General features: G+C 26.7%; 1 protein-coding gene across 1 annotated transcript in view; it reads right to left on the minus strand.

The window, feature by feature from the left end:
• LOC111680198 (putative transcription factor capicua) overlaps positions 1-18,789 on the minus strand; it is a 43,068-nt gene that overhangs the window by 16,645 nt on the left and 7,634 nt on the right. Inside the window, exon 2 of the mRNA XM_046949496.1 lies at positions 14,510-14,615. The gene's annotated coding sequence lies outside the window, so the exon portion shown is untranslated. The remainder of the gene's footprint in view (positions 1-14,509; positions 14,616-18,789) is intronic.

Here is an 18,789-nt window from a genome sequence, read left to right on the forward strand (position 1 = left end):
CAAAGTACTGTACAATGTGTGAACGGGGAAGCGTAGGAGTTTTAGTGCTGTAACAGCAATGATAATAATAAATTAATGTTAGGTACAGTACTATAATCTGGTATATCTCAGTGTGTGCAGAAATTTTTAAAGAGAGTGAGTCAAATGAATACAGTAAAGCTGCCAGATAATTTTCAAAAAAAAAACTCAAAATGTATTCATATTAATATAAAAGTATACAGGCCTGTCACAGAATTCCATTCCGATCGAAAGTGGAATTAATCGTTAAAAATAATAACTTTTCACACATTTCACGTTAAAAATGTAAAGTGATTTCATTCTGAAAAAGTTGTAATTTTTCATTTTTGAAGAAGAAAATTAGTAAATTTAATTCCACTTTCGATCGGAATGGAATTCTTTGACAGGCCTTTTACGAAATTTCGTTTGAGGACAATTGCTTCGAAAACATTATATGTTGGCTCTAATTTTGTTAATACAAAAACCATTGAGCGTTTCCTTGGCACCTTAATTCTCGAATAATCGAACAATCGACTTTTTGTCGAAAAAAGTCGAAGTCGACTATTTTGTTCCAAAAAAGTCGATAACTCGACTATCGTCTATGAAAAAAGTCGAAAAGTCGACTTTGTAAATAAAAGTCCAAAAAAGTCGGAAAAAGTCGAAAAGTCGAAAAAAGTAAAAAAAAAAATGCGGAAAAAGTCGAAAGAAGTCGAAAAAAGTAGGAAAAAGTCGAAAATAGTCGGAAAAAGTCGAAAAGTCAAAAAGTCGAAAAAAGTCGGACAGTCGAAAAGTCGGAAAAAGACGAAAAGTCAACTTTTAATTAAGTGAAAAATGTCGAAAAGTCGAAAAATTGACTTTTAACTAAATGCAAAAAATCAAAAGTCGAAAAGTCGACTTTTCATAAAATGCAAAAAGTCGACTCTTCATAAAATGCAAAAAGTCGACTTCTCATAAAATGCAAAAAGTCGACTTTTCGTTTCAACTATAGAACCCTATTAGGAAGTACATATCACAAATATTAGATTCTGGAATTTGAATGTTAAAAAACTTATCCTTTGAAATTCTGAATAAATGTTAAACTTATAATCGGTATGGCATCTCCTAAATTAAGTTGACTTTAAGAGAAGATGTATATGATGCAGTTAGTTTTTGTTTTGACGTTTTTCCTTTGCTTTTGTTTGTTTTTTTATATTTACTAAAGGGTTGGATGGTAAACTAAATAAACATCATCATTATTATGATTATCATTACATACTGTTTAAACATTTTTCTCATTGTAACCAAAAAAAAAGAATAATTGTGAGCGAGAATCTAAGCGATAATACTAAATGCAGTGTTAGCAACGGTAATGATGTTTTGTTTTTCTTTTTTCTTTCTCTCTCTTGCCATCCATGCTTCTTTTTTTCTCTATATTGTGATGATTGTTGCTTTGTGATGTTTTTATACCTAAAAATCTGTGAGTAACTATGCGGTTAAATAATTTTTTTCTGTTAATATTTACACATATAAATCCCCGCCATCATCGTCATATCTTCGAAGCAGCAACTACATATACATTAACAATCATTCATATACTATTTACAAATAAATAAAAGACATGCTGCGAAAAAAAAACATAAATTTATCCTGATACGAAATACTCATACTACTCTAAGGACAGACGAATGACTGGTTGAATAAATAGACGAATGAATGGATGGTTGGCTGGTTAGATGGATGGATGGATGAATGTATGGCCTGTCTAACTTGTGTACAAATGTTCCTAAGTTCTGCTGTAGCAGTCGCTGTTGACGTTGATGTTGTTCTTGCTGTAGTATTGTTCGTATAATCTAAGTGTACATTAGACTGCTACTAAAAAGGTGATTTTGATCTTAACTTCATGTAGCAAACTTACCATTTTGATTCTAAATATTTTTTAGCATCAAATAAAATTAAAGATTTTCTATGAACTGTCATTTCTAAAATGCCTTTTGGTAAACAGAAAGACTTTCAAACGGTACTTAATTAGGGTTCTATAGTTGAAACGAAAAGTCGACTTTTCGACTTTTTGCATTTTATGAATAGTCGACTTTTCGACTTTTTGCATTTTATAAAAAGTCCACATTTCGACTTTTTGCATTTTATGAAAAGTCGACTTTTCGACTTTCGACTTTTTGCATTTAGTTAAAAGTCGATTTTTCGACTATTTTCGACTTTCCGACTTTTTTCGACTATTTTCGACTTTTTTCGACTATTTTCGACTTTTTCCGACCAGAGTTAAAAATTTATAAAGTTGCCAGAAGCGTAAATTTATCATGTTGCCATTTAACATTATATTATTATTTATTATTAATAAAAAAATTATTTATATTTTTTCTATTTGTTGCAATTTTTTGAGTTTTTTCGACTTCTTTCTATTTTCGACATTTTCCGACTTTTTTCGACTTCTTTCGACTTTTTCCGACTTTTTTCGACTTTTCAACTTTTATTTACAAAGTCGACTTTTCGACTTTTTTCATAGACGATAGTCGAGTTATCGACTTTTTTGGAACAAAATAGTCGACTTCGACTTTTTTCGACAAAAAGTCGATTGTTCGATTATTCGAAAGTAGATTTATAGAACCCTATACTTAATTACGACCCATTTTAATATGGTCTTCGTATGTAATGACTTCATAAGCATTTTTCCATTCTATAGGCCATTTGAGGCTTTGAATTTGTCAACAAAGATTCTCTTAATAATTTTGTAGCGGTCTAATACTGACTATATACATCCATACATATATAAAGTTGGAAGTGAAAAAACTATATTGCAATTTTAAAAAAGACTTTCGGTCTACAATTTTTTGTTTTAATATGTTTGTTGTTTGCATTCAACTTCATCTTTTATAAATCCCTACTGCAATGATAAATGCACAATGTGGAACAAATAATACCAAATTTTAGTTCTTAAAATTTGATTAACTCAAAAAACTTCTTTACTTTATTAATTTTCTGTTTAATGGTTGAAGTTACAAGAAAACTAGAAATTTCGTTGTTTGTTGATTAGACATTTTATTCAAAAGGGTTAATAAATCTGAGACCTACTTCATAATAGATTTTTTTATATATACATATGTAGAAAGCTTTTCACACCTCAAACGACCTATTGTGCAATTGTTTAAAAAATAAACAAAATATACTTAAGGACGGGACTATAAAGGCAACAGAATGAACTTATTTAAAATATATGTATACAAATCTACAACAACTACAAAAAAAGAAAAACAAAACATATAGTATACACAAGTTAAGCATATTCAGCAAATAACTCAAAACATTATGATGGAAAACTCTACAACTTTGTGTATCATACTAAAAAAAGAACGCGCTGCATGGCAACCGACTTGAAGTTATAAATTTTATATAGTAGGCCTAACCAAACAGCCTACAACTGACTCTACTATAACGAAAGAAAAACTGCAACAAGAACAAAAGTCAGCATAATGCAAATAAACATTGGATGGGAAAAGAAATCAAATGGAAAAAAAAAATCAGAAGCTAAAGAGAAAGAGAGAGAATGGAAATAAAAAAGTAGACAGTAACGAAACGTCCCTTCAACAGATGATGAAAGGATGTACTATGAAAGAAGCTTCATATTATTGTTTATAAAATGACTGTGGCTCCCTTTCTGTTTACATTTCTCCCTCCCGAAACAATAATGTTAATAGTTACGTTGAAAGTTTAGGCGTTTTTTAAAGCGTTGAAAATTTCTTTGATGTATTTCAGTGAATCAAATTTTGTGTGTTAATATAATTATTGATTTTATTAGAATAATAATCACCAATATCGGAAATTATCATTTCACGTGAAATATGTTCCCTTTTCACTTTTTACGTTTACGTTCCAAGGGAACAAAATGTTCACTTCTATCTATCTATCTATCTATCTATCTATCTATCTATCTATATATCTATCTATCTAGCTATCTATCTATCTATCTATCTATCTATCTATCTATCTATCTATCTATCTATCTATCTATCTATCTATCTATCTATCTATCTATCTATCTATCTATCTATCTATCTATCTATCTATCTATCTATCTATCTACCTATCTATCTATCTATCTATCTATCTATCTATCTATCTATCTATCTATCTATCTATCTATCTATCTATCTATCTATCTATCTATCTATCTATCTATCTATCTATCTATCTATCTATATAGTTATCTATCTATCTATCTATCTATCTATCTATCTATCTATCTATCTATATATATATCTATCGATCTATCTATCTATCCATCTATCTATCTATCTATCTATCTATCTATCTATCTATCTATCTATCTATCTATCTATCTATCTATCTATCTATCTATCTACCTATCTATCCATCTACCTATCTATCCATCTATCTATCTATCCATCTATCTATCTATCTATCTATCTATCTATCTATCTACCTATCTATCTACCTATCTATCCATCTATCTATCCATCTATCTATCTATCTATCTATCTATCTATCTATCTATCTATCTATATAGTTATCTATCTATCTATCTATCTATCTATCTATCTATCTATCTATCTATCTATATATCTATCGATCTATCTATCTATCTATCTATCTATCTATCTATCTATCTATCTATCTATCTATCTATCTATCTATCTCCCTATCTTTCAATTCAGAATAAGAACATAAAAAAAGTTTATTAAATATCAAACAGTTGACCACACTATTTGTTGTTATGGATGAGAAAGGATGGTAACTTCTTTTACGCTTTACACTCTTAGTACAAACGTTTATTATGAATTTGTTGGTGGTTTCATTTTTCCATTCCGTTATTTATGTATTCATTTTTTATTTTATTTTTTATTTCTCAACACTTTTCATCTTATCAACATTACTTTTTTTATTGAAAATAAAGTGAAAAAAGAATAAATTTTAGTTGTTGTCAAGAAGAAACAATCTTTGAAATATTCAAAACAATAAATGACATTGCACTGCATTTGAAGGGGAAAGCTGAGGGGTGAGCAAGAGAGCGAGTGAAAGATTCAGTAGTTTTGAGTTGAGTAAGTGAGTGAGTATTTAAAAATAAAGTCGGCTTTAAATAATTTAGCAATGTTTTGCTTTTATTGTTATTTGAAATTCAGGAAAACAACAAAAATTACCATAAACTCAATGAATTCTATTAGAATTTTTTTTAATTAAAATTGTATTTTTTAATGCACATCAGTTAGGTTATTTAAATTTCAAATTGTAATCTATACAAATAATTTTAAAAATTTTATAACAAATAATAAATATTCATTTATCAATTAGTGTAAATTTAAACAAATTGGTTTATTGATCTGACAAACACTTTTCTCTTGGTATTGATTGTGTACAAACTCCTGATGACATCTAACTGTATTAATTTAAATATTTTGTTAAATGTCAACAAAAATGTCAGTATAATTGTATGTTTCTAGGCTCTATTTCTATTTTTGCTGTGGGTTTAATCTACTACATACATACATACATACATACATACATACATACATACATACATACATACATACATACATACATACATACATATATAATGCATATTTTACTAGAAAGTAAAATAAAAATTAATTTATTTAACCAATTAAATATGTTAATTAACAATTGTTCTCTAAATTATAAATTTGAAAATTTTCACAAAAAAACAAATTTTACTGTTTCCTAGTTTTTCATCACAAACAATATTAAATCCCTCAAATCGCAATGTGAGTTCTAAAGTCAACAAAATCTTTTGTTAACTTAGAATTAAGTATTATTTGGTTGGAAAAAAAGTAAATAAATTCAAACAATTGTTGTAACATTTATTAAAGCTCTCCTGAATACCCTCGTCGTCGTCCCACCTTTTTTAATCCAGTGATTATTGCTCAACAATAATTTAAAGCGTGTAGTATCTTAAAATCTAAAAAAAAATGGGAAAAAACATTGAAAATATATGTATCTATGAAATGAAATTGTGTAGGTTGAATGTTGTTGTGCGTAGGTTTTACAACGTCGTAGTAAAGTTTTCTATGCTACAGTTTGTGGACAAAACAATTGGGAACGGTTTAGGTAAAGGAGACATTTTCCGTCAAAATAATTATAGATTTAAAATGAGAGTTGAGAGAAACTAATGTTATTGAAATATCCGAGTTATATATTCTAAACTTGGTTCTTATTTTTACTATTTTTGCGTTTTTGAAAGATCAATTGTGGCAAACTGCTATGGTTCTTATTTTTCCGTAAAGATTACTTTTAATACGAAAATGTCTAATCTACTTTTTATTTACGACAATAAACGACTCTGTTTACGGACTAACAAGCCTGTTGGCTGGCATCTATTGACTTTTATAAAGAGACGTTGTATTCACTAGTCAATTTATCTATCTATCTATCTATCTATCTATCTATCTATCTATCTATATATATATATCTATATATCTATCTATCTATCTATCTATCTATCTATCTATATATCTATCTATCTATCTATCTATCTATCTATCTATCTATCTATCTATCTATCTATCTATATATCTATCAATCTGTCTATCTATCTATCTATCTATCTATCTATCTAGATATCTGTCTATCTATCTATCTATCTATCTATCTATCTATCTATCTATCTATCTATCTATCTATCTATCTATCTATCTATCTATCTATCTATCTATCTATCTATCAATCAATCTATATATCTATCTAACTATATATCTATCTATATATTTATTTATCTATCTATCTATCTATCTATCTATCTATCTATCTATCTATCTATCTATCTATCTATCTATCTATCTATCTATCTATATATCTATCTATCTATCTATCTATCTATTTATATATTTATCTATTTATCCATTTATCCATTTATCTATCTATCTAGATATCTATCTATCTAGATATCTATCTATCTCCATCTAGTTGCGATTTTTATTTTTCCTAATTTTCGTGCTTACTATAATTCTTCACATATCTGTATATTAATCACAAATACATACGTATGTATGTATTCACATTATGCACTCACATAAAATAATTATTCGTATCACTCACATTTATTATAATAATACTCTTACTATGTAGTATTAAAATAATAAAAAAAATATATCATTGCCGTTTACCCTTCTTTCCTCACTTTTTCTATAAAACAAATTCTGTTTGTATTTTAAAGTTAGAGAATTTGTATATATTTTTTTGTTTATACTATAAAAAAATATATAGACGATTTCTGTTCATTAATTAAAATTAACACAACGTACGAATGGCAACGATGAAAGCGTTCTAAAGATCAATAGTACGACTTTAAGCGAAAATAGAAAAAAATTTAAATAGACAAACAAATGTATAAAAAAAAAATACTGAAAAAATACACAACAGAGTAAAGAATGGGTATAATAGTAAATATTTAAAAAATATTTTTGTGTGTATATATAGATTGAAAATATCCAGAGACATAGATATAGACTTTTGTATCTATACGATTTAATATACTACTATAACAAATATTTAAAGAATGGTTTTGTAAAATATTTAAATTGTTTAAAAAATATATGTTTGTGCAGAAAATTTAAAAATTTAAAGTATATTGAAAAATACAATTACAATATTTAAAGTTTTTCCAATAGATTCATAAAGGTTTGCACTTCGGTTTTAAAATAATTACCATTTGTATTTCCCATCTCTGTTATTTATTTAGATTTTTATTATTAATTATGATTTTACTATTAAATTTTGTTTATGTGCGTATTTTGAACGTAAAAAATGTCGGTAAAAAGTAGGCATTTTTCTTTCAAAGACCATGATTTTTATTGGTAAATTATTTAAAAGAAACTATAGTAATGGCACGTAAACGTTGCGCTATTAATATTCTTTTAAAAAATTGTAATTAATAAAATCGTTTATTATGACTAAAACCCACAATTGGAAGTAATATATATTAATAAAATTAAGAAATCTTTGCAAAGATCATCAATATCATTTATTGGTAAATGATTTTCAAATAAGAAAGGCACTAGAATTTCCACTTCTAATCAATCAATCTGTCATAAATGATTTGAATTACAAAAACATCACAGAATTGGATGAAACATTTTAATTTCAAATTTATTCACTGTGCATTAGTAGTCAAATCTTTATATATTTTCTTTTTCAATTTAAAAACCCAAAAAAGCTACCAGTTAAAAGTTTATTGCCTTAAATGGGTTAAAACACTAACAGCACATAATAAGGCGTCAGACACTGTTGATGGCAATAAGTAATTTATTTATTATTATTTTTATATATATTTTTTATACCCAACACTAACTCTATGTAGTGTGAAAGGTATTGTAGGTTTGAGATAATATTTGTAACACATTGGTCGGCCAATGACCGACTCACTTGGGTCTTAAGGGTCACGTTAATGTACTCCACGCAGGCCGAGTATTAATAGAGAAGTAATAATTTCTAACTGTGCAGATCAATCCATACAGATCCACATGAAGTTCATCAATAACACACCCATTTGTGCTCGATTTAGACACAACGTTTGTATGTGGAACAAACTTCCGGTAGAAGTATTCCCTGCCAATTTCGATGTAAAAATATTTAAATCAAATGTCCACAAACACTACTACCTCTATCCTCCCTCCCCCAACCTATTTTTCTAGTTTCAACACAATGAACTGCATAAGTATGGGGTTTTCTGTATAACAGTTTTCCCATTAAAATTTGTTTATAATATTGTAGAAATATTTCTTGTACTTTCTAAAGACATTTTTTGTATAACAGTTTTCTATATAAAATTTTATATATAACAGTTTTTTTTGCTGACATGTTTTGTAGAACAGCTTATTTCTAAAAATGTATCTGTATAACAGTTTTTATATTGGACTGTACATCTGTTTTTTATAATCAAAATATTCTATAACAATTTTATAACAGTTTGTAAAAAAGTGTGTTTCTATACAGAGAGATAAAATACTGTAGAAAAGTACCGAAATTGAAGAAATCCATTGTCAAAAGTTAACTTTAAATGTATAATAGTTCTATATAGAAAATCTTTTGTGTAACTATATCTTTCTATTTATATTTCCAGAATTCTAAATTTTTATTAATAGTGTATAACAGTTTTTTTTTTTTTAAATTTTTTAAGAAGTTTTTCTTAAGAAAAGTTGTTTTGCTAGAACTTTTCATATAATAATTTATTATAGAAAATTGTTTGTATAACATTTATATATAATAGAAAATATATTGAATAACAGTTTATCTAAAAAATGTATATATTATCAGCATATATATACAGTAGAAATTCTATATTTAATAATAATATAATTTTCCGACCCTATAAAGTATACATATTCTGGATCCTTATAGATAGCGGAGTTGATTAAACCATGTCCGTCTGTCTGTCCGTCTGTCTGTTGAAATCAATTTTCTGAAGACTCCAGATATCTTTGAGATCTAAATCTTCGATAATTCTGTCAAACATGCTTTCGAGAAGTTTCCTATTGAAAATCAGCAAAATCGGTCCATAAATAACTGAGATATGGGTAAAAATCTGAGACTACCTCTGAAAATTTCCTCAACAAATTATTAATAAAAGCATAAAAACAACAACAAGGAGATAAAGCAGTAATATGTTGGTAGCACAGCTCATATTTATTTGAGAGTGGTAATACAGTTTAACGGTCGTAGTACAGTACAACGGTTAATATTTCTTTCTGCTGCATTTTATATTTGTTTGTGTGTATGTTATGTGTGACATGTGTGCAGAGATATAAGATAAATAAAAAACTGTATTTTAAAACATACTTGGTGAAGGGTATATAAGATTCGGCACAGCCGACTATAGAAATATGACTTGTTCTAAATAAAACTTGAAACTATAATTTTTAAAACAAACTAAAATTTTACATTCAATTCCAACTTTCGAAAATGAATTCGTTTTGGTGTAGGGTATACAATAGATGAACTTGACGGAATATACTCTTACTTGTTTTCTAAATAAAACATGTATGAATGTATAGTCGGGCATAGCCGACCATATGATACCCTACACTAATCAGTATGTTAAAAATAAGGATTATTTAAAAAATGCATTTTATTTGTTTTTTGGCTTTATTCTGGAATATTTTTACTTATTTTTGGCAAAAAAAAAAAGAGAATTTTTACAAGAGGGCTGAAAGGGGAGTAGGGGAAAATATGGGCCTATGCTTATAAATGTTGGTAGAGGTATTCCCGCCTACTTCAAAGTTATCTATATAGAATTTAAAAGTGTTATTAGTGTTTATAGGTGAATTTTTACCTTCAAGACATTTCCTAAAAGTAGTTTGTGTTGGGGCTAGAGTCAAATGGAGCCCGATCAAAAATAAAGCGTCATTAAATGTTCTATAAAACTAAGTTTTGCCTGACTTTTGTTGACATAACAGAACATTAAACTTAATTATGAGCCTAAAGGCTCTATTCGGGGAGTAGGTTGTAAAGGGTCTAGGCGAAAAAAATGGACCGATTTTATCCATTTTCATATCCATGGCCAAACAAAATGCGTGCCAAATTTCCTTCAATTATCTTAAAAATTGCGACCTGTGCCTTGTACACTAGGTTTAGATGGACAGCCAATCAGACGGACATATCTTAATGGACTCAGAAAGCGATTCTAAGCCGATTGGTATATTTTAAGGTGAGTATAGGACGAATATTTTTGTATGTTCTCACTAAAGTGGTGTAGGGTATAAAGAGTGTATATTAATATACCACACATGCACATAAACACTCAAATATATATTTTTTTTATTTATTTTATGTCTCTAATTTATTAATGTTTATTTTATTTATTTTCAAATGATCAAAAAAAAAAAAACAAAATAAAATAAAAATGTTTAAATTCCATTCAAAAAGATTTTATTTTTATTTAACTTATTGTTGGTGTTTTTGTTTGTGTTTTCGTTATCAGTAATGAGGTGCGTAGTCTGTCATTAAAATTATTTTTTTTTTAATGAAAAATTTAAATATTTTTTTTCTTTTCTGTTGTTGTTGTTGTTGCTGCTGCTATTATTTTATTTGTCTAGTTTTTCTGATATATGACTTTGCATTTTAAGTTTGGGTGTTTGTTTGTTTGTAAGTAAAAATACATTTGCAAATTGTATATAAAAAAGGGGTACTGTATATATACAAACATACGTACATATGTACATACATACATATATTATGATAAATAATATATGGCTTTGTAAAAGTTTATGTCAATTTTAAAAGTCTTTTGAGAACTCAAGAGGAGGCGGGGGGGGGGGGGGGGGGGGGGGGGGGGGGGGGGGGGGGTGTCTGTTAAGTAGACACACTACGTCAATTATTAGTTTAGCCAAATGTTTTATTATTATTTTTTGTTTTTTTTTTCTAGGAGCACGTGCTAGATACAGTACATTGTTATCGTTTGTACGTTATTTATTTATTTTGTTTCTTTATTTAATTTATTTTTCTTTGTTTTTATTTTATTTTCAAAAATTTTTTAAGTTTGTTAGTTGGTGTTTTTATTCTATTTGTTCACTCTTATTAAAAGAAAATACAAATAAAATAAATATAAAAAAAAAAACAAAAAATAAGTTATCTAATACAAATAAACCCAAACCATACACGAATGACTGAGTGAGTAAAAATGTGTGCTACGATGAGGGGTCTGGCCTGGCCTGGTCTGGTCTACTGTTTATTATCTGAAAAATATATAGCAAATTTCATTCATGTCTTTTTTTGTTTTTATATTTTTGTCTCAACATTTACTTTTTTTCTTTAGTATTTTATCTAATCGCGCAGTTTATTTTTTGTGTTTTTTTTTCGTATGTGGTTTGTACATTCATAAGCAATTGATTTGTTTCCAAATACAACTCAATAAAACTGAACACAGAAAAATAAATAATAATGAATTATTTTCTTTTTTTTTACCGGTTTCGTATGGTACGTGACAGAAATTATCGCTAAATATGTATGAATTTACAAATATTAAATGTATATTTATAAAAAAAAATAAATACACAAATTGTGAACGTAGCCGCGTATTATGAATCACAAAAGTTGGTAATTTGTAATTGGAATATTTAATTTTTATTTAATTATACTCGTTTGTATTTGCTTTAATGGAAATGAGTTAGTAGGTACTCGTAGTATATATACTAGTTGGAATAGTATTAAGTTTGGAAAATTGTAATAAAAATATATTGAAATTAAGAATTTCAAAATTCTTTAAAACTCCTGGAAAATTTACAAAATTTACATAAAATGCTCATTTTCAATTAAAAGAAAATGGTTGCAAATGTAACTAGAATTATCTTTTTAAAAATTTCGAACATAAGTTTGAATTTTAGAATATTTTTTTGTTATCGCAAATGAAACAAAAATTATATTTTTAAGGATTTCAAGCATAAGTTTGAATTTTAGAATATTTATAAACTATGTATAACAGTTTTTTTGTTATCAAAAAAATTCTTAGTATAACAAATTTTTTAAATATAAAAAAATATTCTTAAAACAAATTCCATAACAATTTTCAAATATAAAACTTGATATTATAAAATATTTCTTTGTTATTGTCTTTCGAAGAAATAATTTGTATAACAGTTTTTTTTAACAAAAAATAGTTTGCATAAAGATTTTTATGAAAATAAAATCTGTTGCATAACAGTTTATTTCAAAAGAATTTGAAAGTATTTAATTTTGGGTATAACAGTTTCGTCTACAGTATTACAATTTACTGTAGAAACAGAACATTTTTGTATAAGAGTTTTACTGAAAAAGTATGTACAACAATTTATTTTAGTAAAGAGTTTATGTATAACAGTTAGGGGTAACAATTAGTTTGTATAAAAGATTTCTAAAAAAACATGTTTGTATAACAGTTTTCTACAAAAATATAGTTGTATAACAGTTTTCTAAAAAAATATGTTTTTATAACAGTTTTCTAAAAAAATTATTTACATATGTTTGTATAAAAGTTTTCTAAAAAAAATTTTATGTTGGTATAACAGTGTTGTACAAAAAAATATTTATGTTTGTATAACAGTTTTCTAAAAAATATTTTTTATGTTTGTATAACAGTACAGAAAATTTGTTGTATAATAGTTTTTATAGAAAATCTGTTTTATTTAAAACATTTTCTAAAAGAAAATATTTTGTATAACAGTTTTTTCTCTCAGAATATTGTTAGTATGACAGCTTTTGTAGAAAATCTCTTGTGTAATAGTTTGTTTCTATGAAACAATTTTGTATAAAAGTATTATTTTTTTAATTCCTAAGAGTTTAAAAAACAATTTTTATAAAAACATTGCTGTATAACAATTACTTTCTAAAGACATACGTTGTCAAACGGTAACTTGCCACGTTTGTTAACATTTAGACAAAGGATGCGTATAACATTTAAATAACAATCATTTATAATTTTGACAACCATTGTTGTAATTTCAACAACGCATTGTTGTCATTTCATCGTGAAAAGCATTGTGTGAATCGACAACGTAACGTTCTGTTTGACCACATAGTGTTGTCACTTTGCTTACGCATTATTATTTTTTGCTGATTTCATAAAGTCGAGTATTTTTTATATGTTTGTTATTAATTTGAGAACTATCCGTACATACTTTGATAACAAATGTTATTGAAAAATTATAAACACTTTGATGATAATTAGGTCGATAACCAGTCGTGTACAAATTTCCCTCCGTGTATACACAAATATTACAGTCACTCAATAGAAAATTTTACAATTGCATTTTCCTTTTCAAAGTTCATTTAACGCAGTTATTTTATTTCGTTTGCTTCTATAGAAAAATGTCCTTAGTTACTGTTTTTCCATAGAAATTTTTATTTTAAACAAAACGTTTTTCTGACAGTTTTTATTTATAACAGTTTTTTTTATTCACACAACATTATTTGTGTAACGGCGTTTTTTAATAGAAATTTTATTTTTAAAAGTTTTCTATTGAAATTTGTAAAAAGAAGCTTGTTTTAAAATTTGTCTGCAATTAATTTTTACAACAGTTTCATTCTATAAAAGTTTTTCTTTATAATAATCTAATTTTAAAGATAATAATTATTTTAGTTTTCCATCCCTGCTAAAAAAATGTAATTTTAATTATTATTAAAATATTTATTATATTTACACAACAGTAAAGTGATTGCATATTTTTATTTAATTATGAAAACTATAAAAACAAAAAATTGGTGGCATCGGTGACAGTCGCCCCTGAGCAAAAAAAAAAAAATATATAAATTATTAATTTTTTTTTTAATTTTTTACCTTTTCGATTAATTCATATTTAGAAAACAAACAAAAAAAATAGATTGTATGCTTATCAGTGAAAACAAAAATGTCTAAACCGGTACGGTACCGCTGGGAACATGGAACCTAATCTTAATATAGAAAAAATAACAACAACAACGTAAATCGTACGCGATTATTTAAAATTCTAACTCTACCTTAAAAATACAGACAGAGACGACGACTGCCAACAGTCGTTGTATACATTTTATTATTTACCTTCTCCTCCTTCCTCCTTTCCGTCAATGTGTACAAAATGATTTAAAATTTTTGTTGGTGTTTTTTTTTCTACAATACCAGCCAGCTGTTGCTATTATTGTTGTTGCTAAAATGAAAAAAATAAATAAAAATAAAAAAACATGTGAAAAAGCAACAATAACTACAAAAATATAATAATATTTATTGAAATGAATGCAATAATGCCGTATTTTCATTTCAATACACTCGAACACTCACACACAAACAAACATACACTAGAAAATGGGAGAATGAGACATTTTGGCTCTACTTTTATTGTACTTTATATATATATATTGGAGTAAAAATCTAGAATTAGTTATATATGTATATACCCGCTGAACATTTTTTAACGAATTCGGTCAGTTTACATAAAATGTAATATTTCTATCCGATATCGTTATTCCCTAGAAAAATTCCAAAAGATGTCGAATAAAATTTCCGACATTTCAAACACAACTCTGATCAATATCAGATTTTCAAAAATTCTATATGTAGTTATTTCTGAAATAACTGATTTCGAACAATATGTCTTCAAATAATGTATAGTGGTGGTTAGAGCGTAGGTACGATTCTTTATTATTTGTACTATTTTAATTATAGACTATAAAATTCTACAAACATACATTCATTCATACCTCTGTATGTGTACGTGTTTGTAGGTATATAATTTAAATATGTATTTTAATCTGAAAAATATACATATAAACTAATATTTTTACTTGACACTACATCTATATATGTTATACATACAATTCTATCAGTTAGTCTGACTAACCTAAAGTGTTTTGATAAATTTGAAGTATGTACACTCAAAAAATATAAATAATACATTTATATTTAAAAAATCTACAACTAAATCAAATCTTAATTAGTGAAAAATTATTAGAGAATAAAATAGGTGGTCACATTTGCACGTGTATATATCAATAGTTAAATTTACTATTCTAAAATGTTCTTAATTTGATATTTTCGAAATAATGTTGGCCCTGAGTTCTACTGTAATATCGGGGCTGTTCTAACATACACAGAGTGAAAAACCCGGTAGAAAAGTACCGAAATTTATACAATACGTTGCCAACGGATAAAAAAAATAAAAATACACAGTTATCAATTTGACAACAATCGCTGTAGTTTGGACAGTATAATGTTGTCATTTCAACAACGCATTGTTGTCGTTTTATTTTCGCAATGAATCGAAAACGAATCGTTTTCATTTCGTCAACAGAAAGTTCTGTTTGATATCATAGTGTTTGCACTCTAATTACACCTTATTATCAGTTTGTTGATTTGAAAACGTCCTGTATTTTTTATATATTAATTTGACAACGTCATGTAATTTTTATTGTTTAACTGTCGATTTGAAAACTATTCGTAGATACTTTGACAACGTATATTATTGAAAATTTTTAAACATTTTGATGTCAGTTTGTTTGGTAAAGCGTATTTTCAATCTCTGTGTACGCATGTATTTAATTGCAAAAATTTTTCAACTTTTACTCAAAATTCCAACTAAATTTTTAATCGAAAATGTAATATCAAGATTACTCTATACAATTTTTGTCTTAAGATCAAATACTGATAAATTGGAAGTATAATATATAGTTTCAACAACAAATTATTGCCAATGTTTTGATACCCTATTTTTAACAAAACCGAATTTGAATACTTGTTGGAACTGTATAACGAGAGACTACATTCAATAGTCTCTATCTAAAATAACACAAGAGAGCAAAAAAAGCTGTGTATTTCGCTAGTTCGTGAAGAATTTTGAGTTTTTTCTTCTACAATATATTTTTACGACCATATTCTAAATCGTTTTATAAAAAGAATTTAAATTTTTTCATTATTTGCAAAATTATTCACAAATTTATATCAAGTAGAGCTTTTTTTGAGATTATTTTAACAGCTTTAAAATTTATTCGAACATTATTTCGAAATTAGAAAATGTAAGAAATTGGCCTCGAAAAGAACTAAAATTATATTTTTGTGAATATCACCAATTTTGAGATTATTATAACAGCTTCAAAATTTTTTTCGAACATTACTTCGAATTTTCGAACTTAATTTTAAATATTCCTATATAGCATTGTAGTGTCATCACTACAATGGATAAGATAGGGTTTTGCATTCAGAATTCTTTTTTTTAAGATTTCAAAATTGCTATAAAATTGTCAAAAAATATCTTTTCTTTTGAAATTTATGTCACTGGTGCGGAATAGTTTTCTGGATATTTTGCCATCAAAATCTTATTTTCATAAATATGACAGATAGACCTTTTGTCCCTCGAAAAGTAATTCAAATTATTCTTAACTTTAACTAAGTATAAAATTACTAATGATTTTTATTTAATCTAGAAAATTTCAATATTATTCTGATTTAAGGTGTTTTTTACTACCAAATTTTAACACTACTGGTTCAAGAATATATTTGTATGTTTGGATCAATGGTTGATTGGTTTTTTTACTATAATATAAAAATGTACATATGTATACATACATATGTAAACGTTTTATAGAATTAATAAAAATTAGTGTTAAAAAGCAATAAATGTGGTATATCTTTCAAAAAAAAAAAAAGAGAATAAAGAGAAAAATTAACAACAGCAACCAAAAAAAAAAAACTACAATAACAAGAAGTAAGTTAGTGAATAATAACAAAACTACCCGTCGTCGTACTAAAACCCAAAACCGGTTCAGCTAATAATTCACGATCACAAAATACAACTTGTATTTTGTTTGTCTGTCTGTGCCTTTGTCTGTTTGTCTCTCTGTTTAATCATTTGACTGTTTGCCTTCTAATATGTATGAATCTAAGTAGTATTTCTGATCTTGGACGTATTTTTTTCTTACTACTACAATACCTAATCCAATACATTTACTACGATTATGTGAATACACAAACTATAAACGAAAATGTTAAAAAAAACTTCTTTAACGTACGAGAAGAAGAGCTCGATTGGTAACTTGCTGATGCTGCTAAAAACATGATTTTAAAGTTTTAAAAAATAATAATAACAAAAAACATCATTATCTTTATTATTACAGCTGCATGTATACAGTGAGTTTTAAAAGTAAAAAAGTAGCATAATCAGCTGATTAATAATGCAGCTACAAGATGTCTTCATGTTATTAGTTAAAGTTTTAATATTATTTTTTTCTACAAAACGTGCTAAATGACGAAAAATAAGACAATTTCTTGTAAAAAAATTCTACTTATTTTTGGATGTTACTTTTTTTTAACAGAATGGAAATACACATTTTTTCGAGTGCATAAAATGCACCCTAAATACAAATAAACATAGCTGACGAAGAAGAAGAAGAATACAATCACTTCAAGTATGTTTTAATGCTATTACAAATACGAAGCACAAACATGCATGATCTTGTATTTAATAAGTTCAGTATGTTTGTAAAGACATAAATATGTACATATGTACATAGTATCTTACAGTTACAACCAATAAAAATCTTACAAAGTTTAAAGAAATGTTTTATTTCGTATAAACAAAATGTAAATCCACAAAAGAATATATATTCTACGTTTATATTAGGTTTTCTAACTAAAAATCTTCAACGAAACATTACAAAATTAAAAATCATAAGTAGCCTCCTTACCTCTACATCAATAAATAAACGGTTACCCTCGACTTAAGTACAAACTTCTTCCCTCGAGAGAACAGTAAAATCGGACCAATTCTGAGCCATTTTTGACCCAAAAAATTTATTTATAGAACAATTACGGTTTTTGTTTTTAATCAAGAACTCTTTAGTAATGTACTTTATTACAACCATTAGTGTACCATACCACCTATGACCAACTGTACTTATCGTTGGGGGGGAAACACTCCAAAGCAGTAATATTTACTACAAACATTTTGGAGTTTGGTACGAGTAGTAAAATAACTGGTTTTCTGTATCAGTGTTTGTATTTAATTTTTTTGACATTAGTTTGAAATAAAAAATATACAGAGTTTTTGAAATCAAAGAAACCAGTAACAGAATAGAAAAAATAACAACAAAAATAAACAACAACAAATCATGCCTAAGTTTATTTGCTACTGGTCTTGAGCATGATGGGGAAAAAACAGAGAACTTAAGATATTAATTCTTTTTTTGAGGTTTTCGAATTTTAAAATTGTTGAATATTTGTTTTTTTAAATAGTCTAGTCTATAGTCTAGTCTATAGTCTAGTCTATAGTCTAGTCTATAGTCTAGTCTATAGTCTAGTCTATAGTCTAGTCTATAGTCTAGTCTATAGTC

Source organism: Lucilia cuprina, chromosome 4, assembly GCF_022045245.1.
Source record: "Lucilia cuprina isolate Lc7/37 chromosome 4, ASM2204524v1, whole genome shotgun sequence".
In the NCBI taxonomy this organism is placed as follows: Eukaryota; Metazoa; Arthropoda; class Insecta; order Diptera; family Calliphoridae; genus Lucilia; species Lucilia cuprina.